This window comes from Protopterus annectens, chromosome 1.part0, assembly GCF_019279795.1.
Source record: "Protopterus annectens isolate FY-2018-M chromosome 1.part0, PAN1.0, whole genome shotgun sequence".
Lineage (NCBI taxonomy): Eukaryota > Metazoa > Chordata > Ceratodontiformes > Protopteridae > Protopterus > Protopterus annectens.
The window spans coordinates 930525725-930539172 of NC_056725.1; the positions used below are offsets into that span (position 1 = coordinate 930525725).

General features: G+C 43.8%; 1 protein-coding gene across 1 annotated transcript in view; it reads left to right on the forward strand.

The window, feature by feature from the left end:
* RSPO3 (R-spondin 3) overlaps nt 1–13448 on the forward strand; it is a 399309-nt gene that overhangs the window by 240978 nt on the left and 144883 nt on the right. The window lies entirely within an intron of this gene.

The window sequence follows — 13448 nt, forward strand, 5'->3', positions numbered from 1 at the left end:
TATATAAAGTCAGAGATGGCATTGTCTTTGAATACAGTATTCTTAAGACCAGATATGGACAACTCTCTAGATCTAGAATGTGAAATTCAATGAGATGGAAATATTTATTGCATTTATTTTATTTTTCCATTTATTAACCAGGACTGAGCATAGGTCCTATATTCAACACAAAGATTCTATTGCTACAGTTTTCCATTCCACACAAAATTATATTGCACTCTCTCTTTATTTAAATTAGAATTAATAAGATCATAAGATGAAAGGGTGTAGTAATGCAGATGCATTTCCAACAGTCCTACTGTTGCTTAACCAACTGTCCTCCTACCTCTTGGGGCACACAGAATTTTATCCGAGCATAACACCTTAGTAAGCTTCCCTCCTGCATTACAGAGTTTTGAAAAGTTTCCTATATCAGGCCTGGTATTACTCTTTGCATAAGTAAAAGCCCCACTACTACAAGATCATAACTCTGTCTTTCTTTACCTTAAAGCACAATGTGGTCATTGAAACGCTGGAAGGCAGACAATTCCTCATCCTTACAGGGATGGGGTACAGTTCTCTGAAATTCAACCCCACCATATCTGAGTCTCTGTAAGTTCACATTATCCTGAGACCCTTCACTGACCTTAAATTTGTTCCCTTCACTAATATGGAGGAAAAGGGTTTGTGTCCAAAGCACGTGACCTTGGTGTGATCAGCTAACATTCTGGGACTATTTATGAAGAAAGGTTATAATTTACTATCATCACAGGAATGTCACCTGTATGATATTCTTTTTATTACTAGATCATTTATCTGCAGTTGTTCAAACTTTTGTATTTTCTGTCTGGATTACTGCAAAGCCATCCTCATGGATTGCCTACCAACTACATACATGTACTACTTTTAACATTAATTATGCAAATATTGTAATAATTTTCAAATGTCATAGAAAAAATAGCAGATGCAGCTTGACTTGTGTAGATGTAGTTGCCATATGTGTGTGTTTTTGTTTTCAAAAAATAGCAAACATCTTGTTGAAAAACCTAGAAGATAAAGCAGGGACAACTAAGATGCACGGGAAACCCAATGCCAAGAGCTACGATGTAATGCAATTAAGTTATTTTTCTTGGGCTATCATTTACAGTATTACTGAATCACAGTAAAATAATCAATTCTTCAGGGTTAAGATAATATCTTCTAACAGAAAAGGAATATGTAACAGACGTGTATTAGCATAAATGAAGGCTTCTCATTTGGTATTTATTCATTCATTTATTCATCCATTAATTCATTCAATCATTTCTCAAAAGACTTGTCCTGGAGATCATGTGTAGTAGCAACCTAAACGGGCCATGCTAGAATTCTCTATCTCCAGCAGTAGTCTGTAGCTTATCCTTTGCAAACTCCCAAACTGTTCAGGCCAGATGGGTAAAACAATCTCTCTAGCAAGTCGAGCAGCTGCCCCAAGACATCCTCTCAGATGTTCTTCGTGTTTCACTGTTGCAGTCATTACATTTGGGGTAATCCTGCTGGCAGGTTGCCCTCAGCCGGCCTGAATTCCAAAGTCTTGGGTCCTATGTCAGCTTCTGTCGCCCCTTCCCTGGCGTCATGTCATCAGGGGTATAAAAGAAGCAGCCAACGCCATTTTCTTCAGTCTTTCTTGCCGCACAGTGCCCAAAGCAGAAGCAGTTCGCAAGTGCTGGTCGGCCAACTCCTGAGATTTTCGTGTTTGAGTTTCAGATCCAAAGTCTTCAATAAAGCTAAGTACCCCATTGGGGAAACTTTTTTCTTGCTCCAGACCGATGTCAGAAAAAGTTAATAATTGCATTTCTTGTGGAAAGCAAATACCTCATAAGGATTTTCATTCTTACTGTATTAATTGCCTAGGCCCTGATCACAACGATGTTCTTCATCTCACATTGCTGCAGTCCTTACACTTGGGTAGTCCGCTGTCCTCGGTCGGCCTGAATATCAAAGTATAAGGCTGACGTCGGTCAAGGCGCATTAGACTGACATCAGGACGTCAGGGTACAAATGCGCATGACCGACGTCATATCCTCAGTCTTTTTTGCCGCATGGTCCGATGCAGAAGCAGCGTTGCAAGTGCCGTTCGGCGTTCTGAAATTTTTCGAATTCGGAGTTTCAGACCAAATCAAAGTTGGCTAAGTACCCCGTTGGGGAATATTTTAGTTTTTTCTTGCCTCAGTGGTTTACTGGATGTCAGAAAAAGTGAATAACTGTATTTCTTGTGGGAAACAGATACCGCATAGAGATTATCATACTTTGTGTATTCCTTGCTTAGGGCCTGAGCACGACGTTGTTGGGTGTCGCTTTTGTGCTAGATTCAATAAGCGCACTATTAAGAGAAGGTTAGACTGTGCCAGGTTAGTCTTCGGGAAGCGGTGCAATTACAATATGCCGTCGGATGCTCCGACGCCCGCTTCTTCGAAGAAGCGCAAGGATAAAGCAGCTAAGTCCAGGCAAGATGAGTCGTCCGTACCGGACGCCAGTTCTTTAGAGGTGTCGGTGGAGCCGGTGGTTCCACCGGAGGTTTCTCTGGAGTCCCAGGGGGAGACCTTGTTATTGCAGGATGTGGCCTCTCAGGAGGCAGGTCAGGCTGAAGGGGCTTCTCAGGTTACTGTTCTCCCCTCCCTTCCTAGGGTGGTTAGGCCTTCTCCTTCTGTTTCCAAGGCTTCTCCCAGAGGCAGGCCAGGTTTAGCTTCAGTTGGGGTCACTCCTAGTTCTTCAGGATCTGTGCCCAAGAAGCATATGCTTAAAATGGCAGAAGATTTGATTACTTTGATTAGAGGTTCTTTGCCCCCTCCTGATAAGAGGCCTAGGGTGGAACCTGAGTTGGGGAGTTTTGAGCAGGCTTCAGATGTTTCAGAGTCTTCGGCTGAAGACTTGCAGGAGTATTCTCCTTATTCTGATTCTGATGTGGATGATTCTACTCCTTCTGCTTCTCCTCCTGAGGATTTTTCTTTTCAGAGACTCTTCATTCCATGAGGGAGCATTTTATGTGGGGAGGTAAGGACTACTCTGATTCCAGGAGACGGCTTACTGAATTTTTGTTTTACCCCAGCATAGGCCTTTGGCTATACCTCCTGTTCTGGATGTTGTGGAGGATGTGTTTGCAGAGGCTTCTCTTAATCCTGATTCTTTGCCTCCTGCTCCTGTTAAACCGGATAGGTACTATAGGGTGCCTGAAGCTCATAAGTATCTTTTTAAGAGTCCTAGGGTGGACCCAGAAACTGTCAGTCAGGGGCCTAAGGGGGTTAAGGCTTCTGTTGTTAAAAATCCGGTTCCTCCAGATAAAGAGGCCAGGGCTTTGGATAGGTGGGGAAAGAAAGTCTATACTTCTTCCACCCTAGCTATGAGGGCTCTGAATTGCCAGTTTCACATGTTGAAATACCAAAACTATCTACTTTCTCAGTTGAAGTCTAAGGTAGATGCTCTGGCGGAAGGTATTGAGTGTAAAGAGTTACAAGATTTGGTGCATGTCTCTGAACAAGTGGGTAAGCATTCTTTGCAATGTGGTTTTGATGCTGTACAGGCCTCGTCTAGGGTGGCTGCCACTGGGTCAGTTCTTCGCAGGCACGCCTGGCTGAGGGATCAGAATTTATCTGAACATGTTAAGACGAGGATTTTAGATGCCCCTTTACAATCTGATGTGTTGTTTGGTTCACCTGTTGAGGCAGTCTTAAAGAAAATGGAAGACAAGGCTAAGTCTATGCAGACTGTTAAAGATTTTTTGCAGGTTCAGCCTCCGAAGTTTAGCAGAAATTGGCCTACCAAGGGGTGGACGTATCCTTCTTATGATTCCCAGTCTAGGGGTAGGTCTAGACGTGGTAGGGGCAGAGCTCAGGGCTCTTTCAGGCCTAGAACAGGGAGTTCACCTGCACAGTCTTCGGGAGAGGGTAGGGGTCAGTCCTTTCATAAACAGACCCAATGACCTACCTTTTCAGCTGCCAGAGCCTTCTCGTCTGGCAGCACCTTTGGGAGGAAGGTTGGCACTTTTCAAGGAAAATTGGAGTTTAATTACCCAAGACAGATGGGTATTGGATATCATACACCGAGGTTACAGGTTTTATTTCCATACCTTGCCTCCTTTCAAAGGCATGCCAGACGTTCCTCCTCAGCAAAGAATAGAGGCTCACAAACAAATTTCTCTGCTGCTCCAAATAGGGGCCATACAACCGTCCCTCTGTCAGAAGTGGGCCTAGGATTTTATTCTCGCCTGTTCCTAGTACCAAAGAAGGGGAACACGTGGAGACCAATTTTGGATTTATCTATCCTCAACACTTATCTGGACATTCCCAAGTTCAAAATGTTGACGTTACAACAGCTTTTACCTCTGCTGGGCAAAGATCACTGGATGGTGACTCTGGATCTCAAGGAGGCTTACCTTCATGTTCCTATCAGGCTAAGTTGCAGGAAGTATCTACGTTTTGGGCTGGGACTTCTCATTATCAGTTCTCTGCATTGCCCTTTGGCTTATCTACTGCACCCAGAGTGTTCACGAAGGTTCTGGCTCCAGTGATAGCTTTCTTCAGGCTAAGAGGAATACAGATTTATCCTTATTTGGACGATTGCCTGATTCTGGCTCAAGGAAAGGACGAACTTCTTCATCATCTACATTATGTGATAGCAGTGCTAAGATGCCTGGGGTATTCTGTGAACGAAATAAAGTCCAGTCTAGTACCCTCTCAGGACATGTGCTTTCTGGGTGTGAGACTGAATACAGCATCCCAGATGGCCTTTTGACCCCGGACAAACAAAAGAATCTTTCTCTTTACTTCCATCAATTGTCTCATCAGTCCAGGCTGACTGCAAGGACAGTCCTTCAAGCCTTGGGGTTCATGGCATCTTGTATTCTGGTGCTTCCCAATGCCAAACTGCATATGAGGAAGCTACAATGGTATCTCAAAATGTATGGACACAGCACTGCCAAGATATGGACACTGTCATTCAGATAATACCTTGCATTCAAAAGGAATTTTTGTGGTGGGCTCAGGAATGTCAACTAAACAAGGGACTCTCTGTGACCCGGCCAGAGGCGAGTCAGATTCTAACGACAGATGCCTCAGACAAAGCTTGGGGAGCTCATCTAAATGGAAAGTGGATACAAGACAAGTGGCCTGCCAGACTTCTACATCTACATATCAACCTGAAGGAGATGTTAGCAGTCCAATTTGCATTAATAGCTTTCAAGGATTTACTTCTTCCAGGGCAGGTGTTGATTCTAACAGACAACACAACTGTCAAGTGGTACATCAACAAGCAAGGGGGAACACATTCTTATCCTCTGTGCAGACAAGCAATGATTTTGTGGGAGATTGCTCTCAGTTTACAGCTAAATCTTCAGGCAAGGTTTCTGCCGGGAGCACAGAACTCCTTAGTAGATGTGTTGAGCAGACAAATAATGGATCCCCACGAGTGGAAATTGGATCCTCAAGTTTTTCGGAAATTGACAGTGTCATGGGGAACTCCAGACATAGATCTGTTCGCTTCTCCACTAAACTACCAGCTGCCAAAGTTTTGCACAAAAAGTTTTCATCCCACAGCCTGGAAAGTGGATGCTCTTTCATTCAATTGGAGCAATCTTCATGTGTATGCCTTTCCACCTCTGCCTCTCCTCCCAAAGGTACTTCTGAAGGCCAGACAGGACAAACCAAAGTTGATTTTAATAGCTCCAGATTGGCCTCGACAGCATTGGTACCCACTACTGAGAAGTCTGGTACGGGAGCCGCCGTGGCCTTTACCTTCGATTCCACACCTACTGTCTCAGGAGAACAGTCATTTACTCAATGTCAGACTTCACTCTCTTCACCTGACAGCCTGGCATATTCTGTTTTAAACCCTGGAGGGTTTCAGCTTCCACAGCAAGTTTTGAATGTTATTTTGGAGGCCAGAAGGCCTAGTACAAGGAAAGTGTATGCAGATAAATGGAAGAGATTTTTATTTTGGAGTGCAGCAAAAGCATTTGATGTTTCTAAGCCTAATTTAAGTGTGGCTCTTCAATATCTTACTGAGTTACTGGACAAAGGTTTGTCCTTCTCTTCTATTAAGATTCATGCTGCAGCAATTTCGGCTCACTATGATTGTGACCCACCATTGTTTTCTCATCCTTTGTTTAAGCAATTCCTTAGAGGGGCAAAGAATATAAGACCCCCACGGAGAGCTCCTACTCCTGCTTGGGATCTCAATTTTGTGTTGGAGAAACTCCCTCTACAACCTTTTGAGCCTGCAGCTACTGCTGAGTTGAAATATTTATCATGGAAGACTGCTTTTTTGTTAGCCATTACCTCTGCGAGAAGGGTTTCTGAATTACAGGCCCTTATGGCAGTTGAGCCTTTCTTAATTTTCCATAAGGATAGGGTATCTTTGCGTACTAATCCTTCCTTTATGCCTAAAGTGGTTTCTAGTGTGGCTTTAAACCAAACTATTCATTTGCCTACCTTTTATGCAAACCCCCAAAATAAAGGGGAAAAGATTTTGCACACTTTGGATATATACAGGCAGTTGCGATATTATTTGAGCAGAACTAAAGGGTTCAGGCAGTCTCAGCAGTTATTTGTTTCTTTTGCTTTGAGTTCTCAGGGCAAGCCTGTGTCAAAACAAACTATTTCTAAGTGGATTGGGTTTTGCATTGCTTTCTGTTATTCCCATCATGGCAAGGAGGTTCCAGCTGGGATTAGGCCTCATTCCACTAGGGCCACTGCCACTTCAACAGCTTTTTTAAGGGGGGTGGCAACTAAAGATATCTTGGAGGCAGCTACCTGGAGTTCAGTGCATACTTTCTCTAAGCATTATCACCTTCCACTTTACTCTAAATCTAGGGCTGGTTTTGCCACTGCTATTTTACAGGGCATTTTGGCAGCCCCTGCTTCTTTATAGTTGTGCCATCCTCCCTTACCTCTGCTTTGGGATTCTACCCAAGTGTAAGGACTGCAGCAATGTGAGATGAAGAACATAGTACAGTTTTGTACCTACCATAAATGTAGATGTTCGAAGATCCACATTGCTGCAGTCCAATTTACCTCCCTCCTTCCCCTCTGTAGTTAGAGGCGGTTGTGTGGGTTGGATTGTAAATATTGTGTATATTGTATATATTGTGCATATTATTAGTGCTAGGGTGGTTGGTTGGTTGTTTGTTGTCTTTGGGTTGTGACCTTTCTTGTTAGGGTCTTCTGACATCTGGGGCAAGAAAAGACTGAGGATATGACGTCGGTCATGCGCATTTGTACCCTGACGTCCTGATGTCAGTCTAATGCGCCTTGACCGACGTCAGCCTTATACTTTGATATTCGGGCCGACCGAGGACAGCGGACTACCCAAGTGTAAGGACTGCAGCAATGTGGATCTTCGAACATCTACATTTATGGTAGGTACAAAACTGTACTTTACTGGTTGTCGGTTTTGTGCTAGATTTAACCAACGCACTATTAAGCGTCAGTATGATTTTGCTTTAAACTTTTTTGGACGCCGGTTTACTTATCCTGAAATGTCATTGGATAGCCATCCGACTACCGGAGTTTACAAAAAACACAAAGAAAAGGATAGAGAAAAACACCCGAGGCCCAAAACCGACGACGAAGCTTCTCCTAAGCCAGTCGCCGGTTTACCGGTTCTCAGTGAGGCGCATTCACAGCCCCTGACACCCACTACTTTAGAGTCGCAGGCCGCTACCGACTCCCACGTGGAGTCGGCCATGCCGCTGGATACTCAAGGTATTGGAGCATCGGACGCTAATCCAACAGATGGGTCTGGAGCCGCTGAGCAGGTACCGGCTTCTGAGGGTGTATTCAGACCTAAACATCTTTATATTAAAATGACTTCAGCCTCAAAGGCAAAGACTAAAGCACCTTCTAAACCAAGGAAACAAACTCAAGAGTGACATGGACAGGCCTCTATGCCCAAAAAACAGATGCTCAAAATGCCCAAAGACTTGATTACCTTGATCAGGGGTTCCCATACCCCCCCTGATAAGAGGCCTAGGCAAGACACTGACTATGAATCTTCAGATCAGGATTCTATTTCTTCTGATTCCTCTTCTGATCAGGAATATTCTCTTCCCCCCTATGAGGATTCCGATGCTGAAGAATCTATACCTTCAGCATCTCCTCCTGAGGACTATTCCTTTGGGGAAACCTTGCATACCATGAGGGAGCATTTCCGATGGGAGAGCCAAGATTTTTCAGAATCTAAAAAGAGGCTCAGGGATTTTCTTTTACTACCTCAGCACAGGCCTCTAGCCATTCCACCTGTGTTAGACATTGTAGATGATGTATTTTTGGAGTCTAGTCTGACCCCTGACTCCTTACCCCCAGCTCCTGTTAAGCCTGACAGATATTACAGGGTTCCTGACTCAAACAAATTTCTTTTTAGAAACCCTGCTGCTAACCCAGAAACTATTTCACAGGGTCCAAAGGGAGTTAAGGCTTCCACTGCAAAAAACCCAACCCCCTCTGATAGAGATTCAAGGGCACTGGATAGATGGGGAAAAAGGTTTACACATCTGCAACTTTGGCTATAAGGGCCTTAAACTGTCAATTTCATATGCTTAAGTATCAGCAACATGTCATGGGATTGCTTAAGCAGAAAATGTTGTTCAATTCTGAATGTGCAGAAAACAAGGAAATGCAGGATTTATTGTATGCAGCAGAACAAGTTGGAAAACATACTTTGCAATGTGGTTTTGATTCTTTGGAGGCCTCCTGCAGGGCTGCAGTTACAGATTCTGTAATTAGGAGGCATGCTTGGTTAAAAGAACAAAATCAGCCTGATCATGTTAAAGTAAAATTACTAGATGCACCTTTACAGCATGATACTTTGTTTGGTGTTAAGGCAAAAGAGGTGTTAAAGAAAATGGAGGACAAAGCTAAATCTATGCAAACTGTCAAAGGTTTTTTTACAAGTACAGCCACCTAGGTTTAGTAGACACTGGCCTACAAAAAATTGGTCCTTTCCTGTGTCAGACAGACCTCAAAGGTGCAGACCCAGACACCCTAGGGTCAGATCCCAGGCACAAGGTTCTTACAGGCCCAAGCAGTGCGGGGCTTCTACCTCCAAAGCTGGAGAAGATACATCACAAACATACAGAAAACAGTCCCAATTACTTACCCCTGCCAGCACCAAGCACTTATCTTCTGGCAGCACCGTTAGGGGGAAAATTAGCACTTTTTACTCAAAACTGGCACATCATAACCCAGGAGAAGTGGGTTCTAAACATAGTGTCACAAGGCTACAAGTTCCATTTCCATACTCTGCCAAAGGCAAACGGCTGACCAGATCTGCCAAAAAATCAATGGGCAGAGGCACAAAAACAAGTCTCATCCCTCATGGACATGGGGGCCATTCAACAACTACCAGAGCAAGAGCAGGGACAAGGATTTTACTCAAGACTGTTCTTGGTACCCAGAAAGGACAAGGCCTGGAGGCCAATACTGGATCTATCTATTCTGAAAACTTTCCTGGATATTCCGAAGTTCAAAATGTTGACTTTTCAGTAGCTTCTGCCCATGCTGGGCAAGAATGCTCGGCTTGTGACTTTAGACCTAAAAGAGGCATACCTGCATGTTCCAATCAGACAATCATGCAGAAGATACCTAAGATTCAAGGCTGGTTCAATGCATTACCAATTTTCTGCACTGCCCTTTGGCTTATCCACTGTTCTCAGGGTCTTTACAAAATGTCTGGCACCAGTAATTGCATTCTGCAGACAAAGAGGAATACAAATATATCCTTACTTGGATGACTGTCTTGTTTAAGCAGAGAAAAAGGACATTCTTCTTCAACATCTGGCATTTGTGAAAAGACTTCTAACATGCCTACAGTACACAGTCAACAAAAAGAAATCAAAACTAGTACCCTCAAAAGAGATAATATTCCTGGGTGCAAGCTTGAATATAACTGCCCAGATGGCTTATCTCACGCCAGACAAATGAAGGCAACTGACTACCTATTTCAAAATGTTGGCAACAAAGGCCCAGTTATCTGCAAGAAAAAGTCTGCAGGCTTTGGGCTTCATGGCCTCCTGAATCCTACTAATTCCATATGCAAGACTGCATATGAGGAAACTTCAATGGTACCTAAAAAGTGTTTGGACTCAACATTGCTACAGCCTGGAAACAGTCATTACTCTCATTCCCTTCCTGCAACAGGAGATGTTCATCGTGTTTCACTGTTGCAGCCATTACTCTTGGGTTATCCTGCTGGCAGGCTACCCGCAGTCGGCCAGAATCCAAAGTCTAGGTCCGGCATCGGTTGCTGTCACCTCTTCCCTGACGTCAGTGCGCCAGGGGTATAAAAGATGCAGCCGACGCCATTTTCTTTAGTCTTTCTTGCCGCACGGTGCCCGAAGCAAAAGCAGTTTGCAAGTGCCGGTCGGCCGACTTTCGATGGTGGGCAAAGGCTTGTCACCAGAACAAGGGACAGCCATTCACACTATCTCAAGCCAGACAGACAATAACAGCAGATGCATCAGACTATGCCTGGGGAGCCCACATGGCAGGAAGATGCATTCAGGGCACATGGTCTTCAAACCAAATGCATCTACATATCAATTAAAAAGAGATGTTAGCTGTTCAAAATTCACTGACAGCCTTCAAGGACCTACTTCAACCGGGACTACTGATAAAGACAGACAACACCACGGTCATGTGGTATATAAACAAGCAGGGGGGCACACATTCTTACCCCCTTTGCAGACTAGCCATGACCTTGTGGGACACAGCTTTGACTTACCAAGTACATCTGCAGGCACAATTCCTGCCAGGAAAGGAAAATACTCTGGCAGATGAACTAAGCAGAAACCTCATGAATCCTCATGAGTGGAAGCTGGATCCACAAGTCTTCAGCATGATAACAAGGAAATGGGGATGCCCGGACATAGATGTATTTGCCTCCCCTCTCAATTACCAACTAAAAAGATTCTGCACAAGGACTTATCACATACAAGCATGGAAAGTAGATGCCCTATAATTTAGCTGGAAAAACCTTTCAGTATATGCCTTTCCTCCACTGCCTCTCCTCCCCAAGGTGCTCCTAAAGGTCAGGCAGGAGAAGCCAAAGATGATACTGATTGCCCCAGACTGGCCACACCAGTACTGGTATCCAATACTAAGGAACTTATCTCTATACCCAGCTTGGACCTTACCTCAAATACCTCGACTACTGTCCCAGCAAAACAATCAAATCATGCACAGCCAACGCAGGACATTAAACTTGGCAGCATGGCGGATACTGTAGTAATACAAAAAGCACCACTCAGTAAAGTTGTGATGGATGTCATTCTGTAAGCCAGAAGGCCTAGTACTAGAAAATCTTATGCTGGAAAATGGAAGAGATTCTGTGCGTGGAACCAGGCAGAAGGAACTGATACAGCAGTACCAAATATGCCTCAGATTTTGCAATACTTAACTGAGATGCTGGACAAAGGCCTGTCTTTTTCATCAATTAAAATTCATGCCTCTGCCATTTTGGCTCATTACAATACAGAGTCACCACTTTTTTCTCATCCTTTATTAAGGCAGTACCTCGGAGGAGCCAAAAATTTAAGGCCCCCAAGGAGACTACCAATACCTGCATGGGACCTCAACTATGTCTTGGAAAAGCTCACACTGCCTCCTTTTGAGCCAGCTGCTACTGCTGATATGAAGTTTTTATCTTGGAAAACAGCTCTGCTCTTAGCAATTACTTCTGCAAGACGAGTTTCAGAGCTACAGGTGCTCATGGCTGTGCAACCTTTCATCATTTTTCATCCAGACAGGGACTCCCTGAGGACAAACCCAACATTTATGCCTAAAGTATTGTCCAGTGTGGCTCTTAACCAAGCCATCCATCTGCCAACCTTTTACCCAAATCCACAGAACAAGGGGGTGAGAATTCTGCATTCTTTGGACATACACAGACAGCTTAGATTCTACTTGGACAGAACCAAAGCTTTCAGGAAGACAGAGCAATTACTAGTGGCTTATACTGCAGGATCACAAGGAAAGCCTACCTCAAAGCAGACTATTTCTAAGTGGTTAGGCCACTGCATTCATTTCTGCTACTTACACCATGGCAAACCAGTGCCTAAGGGCATTAGGCCTCATTCCACCAGAGCTGCAGCCACCTCAGCAGCCTTTCTCAGGGGAGTACCAACCAGAGACATTTTAGAGGTGGCTACTTGGAGTTTAGTGCACACCTTCACAAAGCATTTTCATCTGCCACTCTACTCTAAATCCAGGGCAGGCTTTGCCACTGCAGTTCTGCAGGGCCTCATAGCCACTCCTACTGCTGTCTAGTTCCAGCCTCCCAACCATAGCTTTGGGACTCTCCCCAAATGTAATGACTGCAGCAGTGAAACATGAAGAACATAGTACAGTTGTGTACACTTACCATAAATGTAGATGTTCGAGTGTATTCACTGTTGCAGTCCAGGTTACCCACCTGCCTTCCCCCTTTTTTCTTTTGGATCTTATCTTTCCTTCTCTGATTTATACTACCTATGTGGTGTATTTGCTTATAGATGAAGGTAAAATTTATATTGTTGTATTTATGAATATATATATATATAAAATTTGGCTACCCTTTTTGGGGGCACCTGACATCTGGGGCAAGAAAAACTGAAGAAAATGGCATTGGCTGCTTCTTTTATACCTCTGATGAAGGAGTGTTGCAACAGCAGCCGATGTAGGACCCAAGACTTTGGAATTCAGGCTGGCTGAGGGCAACCTGCCAGCAGGATTACCCCAAATGTAATGACTGCAACAGTGAATACACTCTAACATCTACATTTATGGTAAGTGTACACAACTGTACTTTTGTTATGTCTGTTACACTTCCAACAACAGGCTCCAAGGGATCATCCTGTCTGCATACCGAGACCACCTCTACTAACTCCCTTCTATCCTGAAGAGTATCATCCCTACTGTCAGTTCCTCTAGAAGGTCAAAGCCATCACTCCATCACAGATAGTAAGCCAAGTAGTCCGGTGAAGAGACTTAACTTCTACCCCTTGTATCCCAAATTGTATCCTTTTGGCAATATCCAAAACTCATGACCATAAATGAGGATGGGAGCAATGACTGGAAAGAACTGCAGTAGTAAGTCTTAGAATTATGAAGATAAATAACTTAGGACAGGATGTCATGAATGGAATGCAAAATGCAGGGCTAAACGATAGTATATGGACACAGAGTGCTCAGCTTTTCATGGGAGAATGACCTGCAGAAGAGATCATGGAAAAGAGAAGAACCCATGAGTCATAAATTAAATGAAGAGTAGAGGGTTAAAGTAAGAGTTAAGGAAGTTTTTTTTTTCATGCAAAGATTGGTAGAAAATAGGGGTCTATATTACAACCACAAAAAGTCAGTTCAGCAAACAGCATTTTACATCGAAAATGCCATTCAATGAACTGTTATAGTGAGATTGCGGTACATTGAAGATAGGAAAATTTGCCCTTTCCTCAGTGTAGTGCG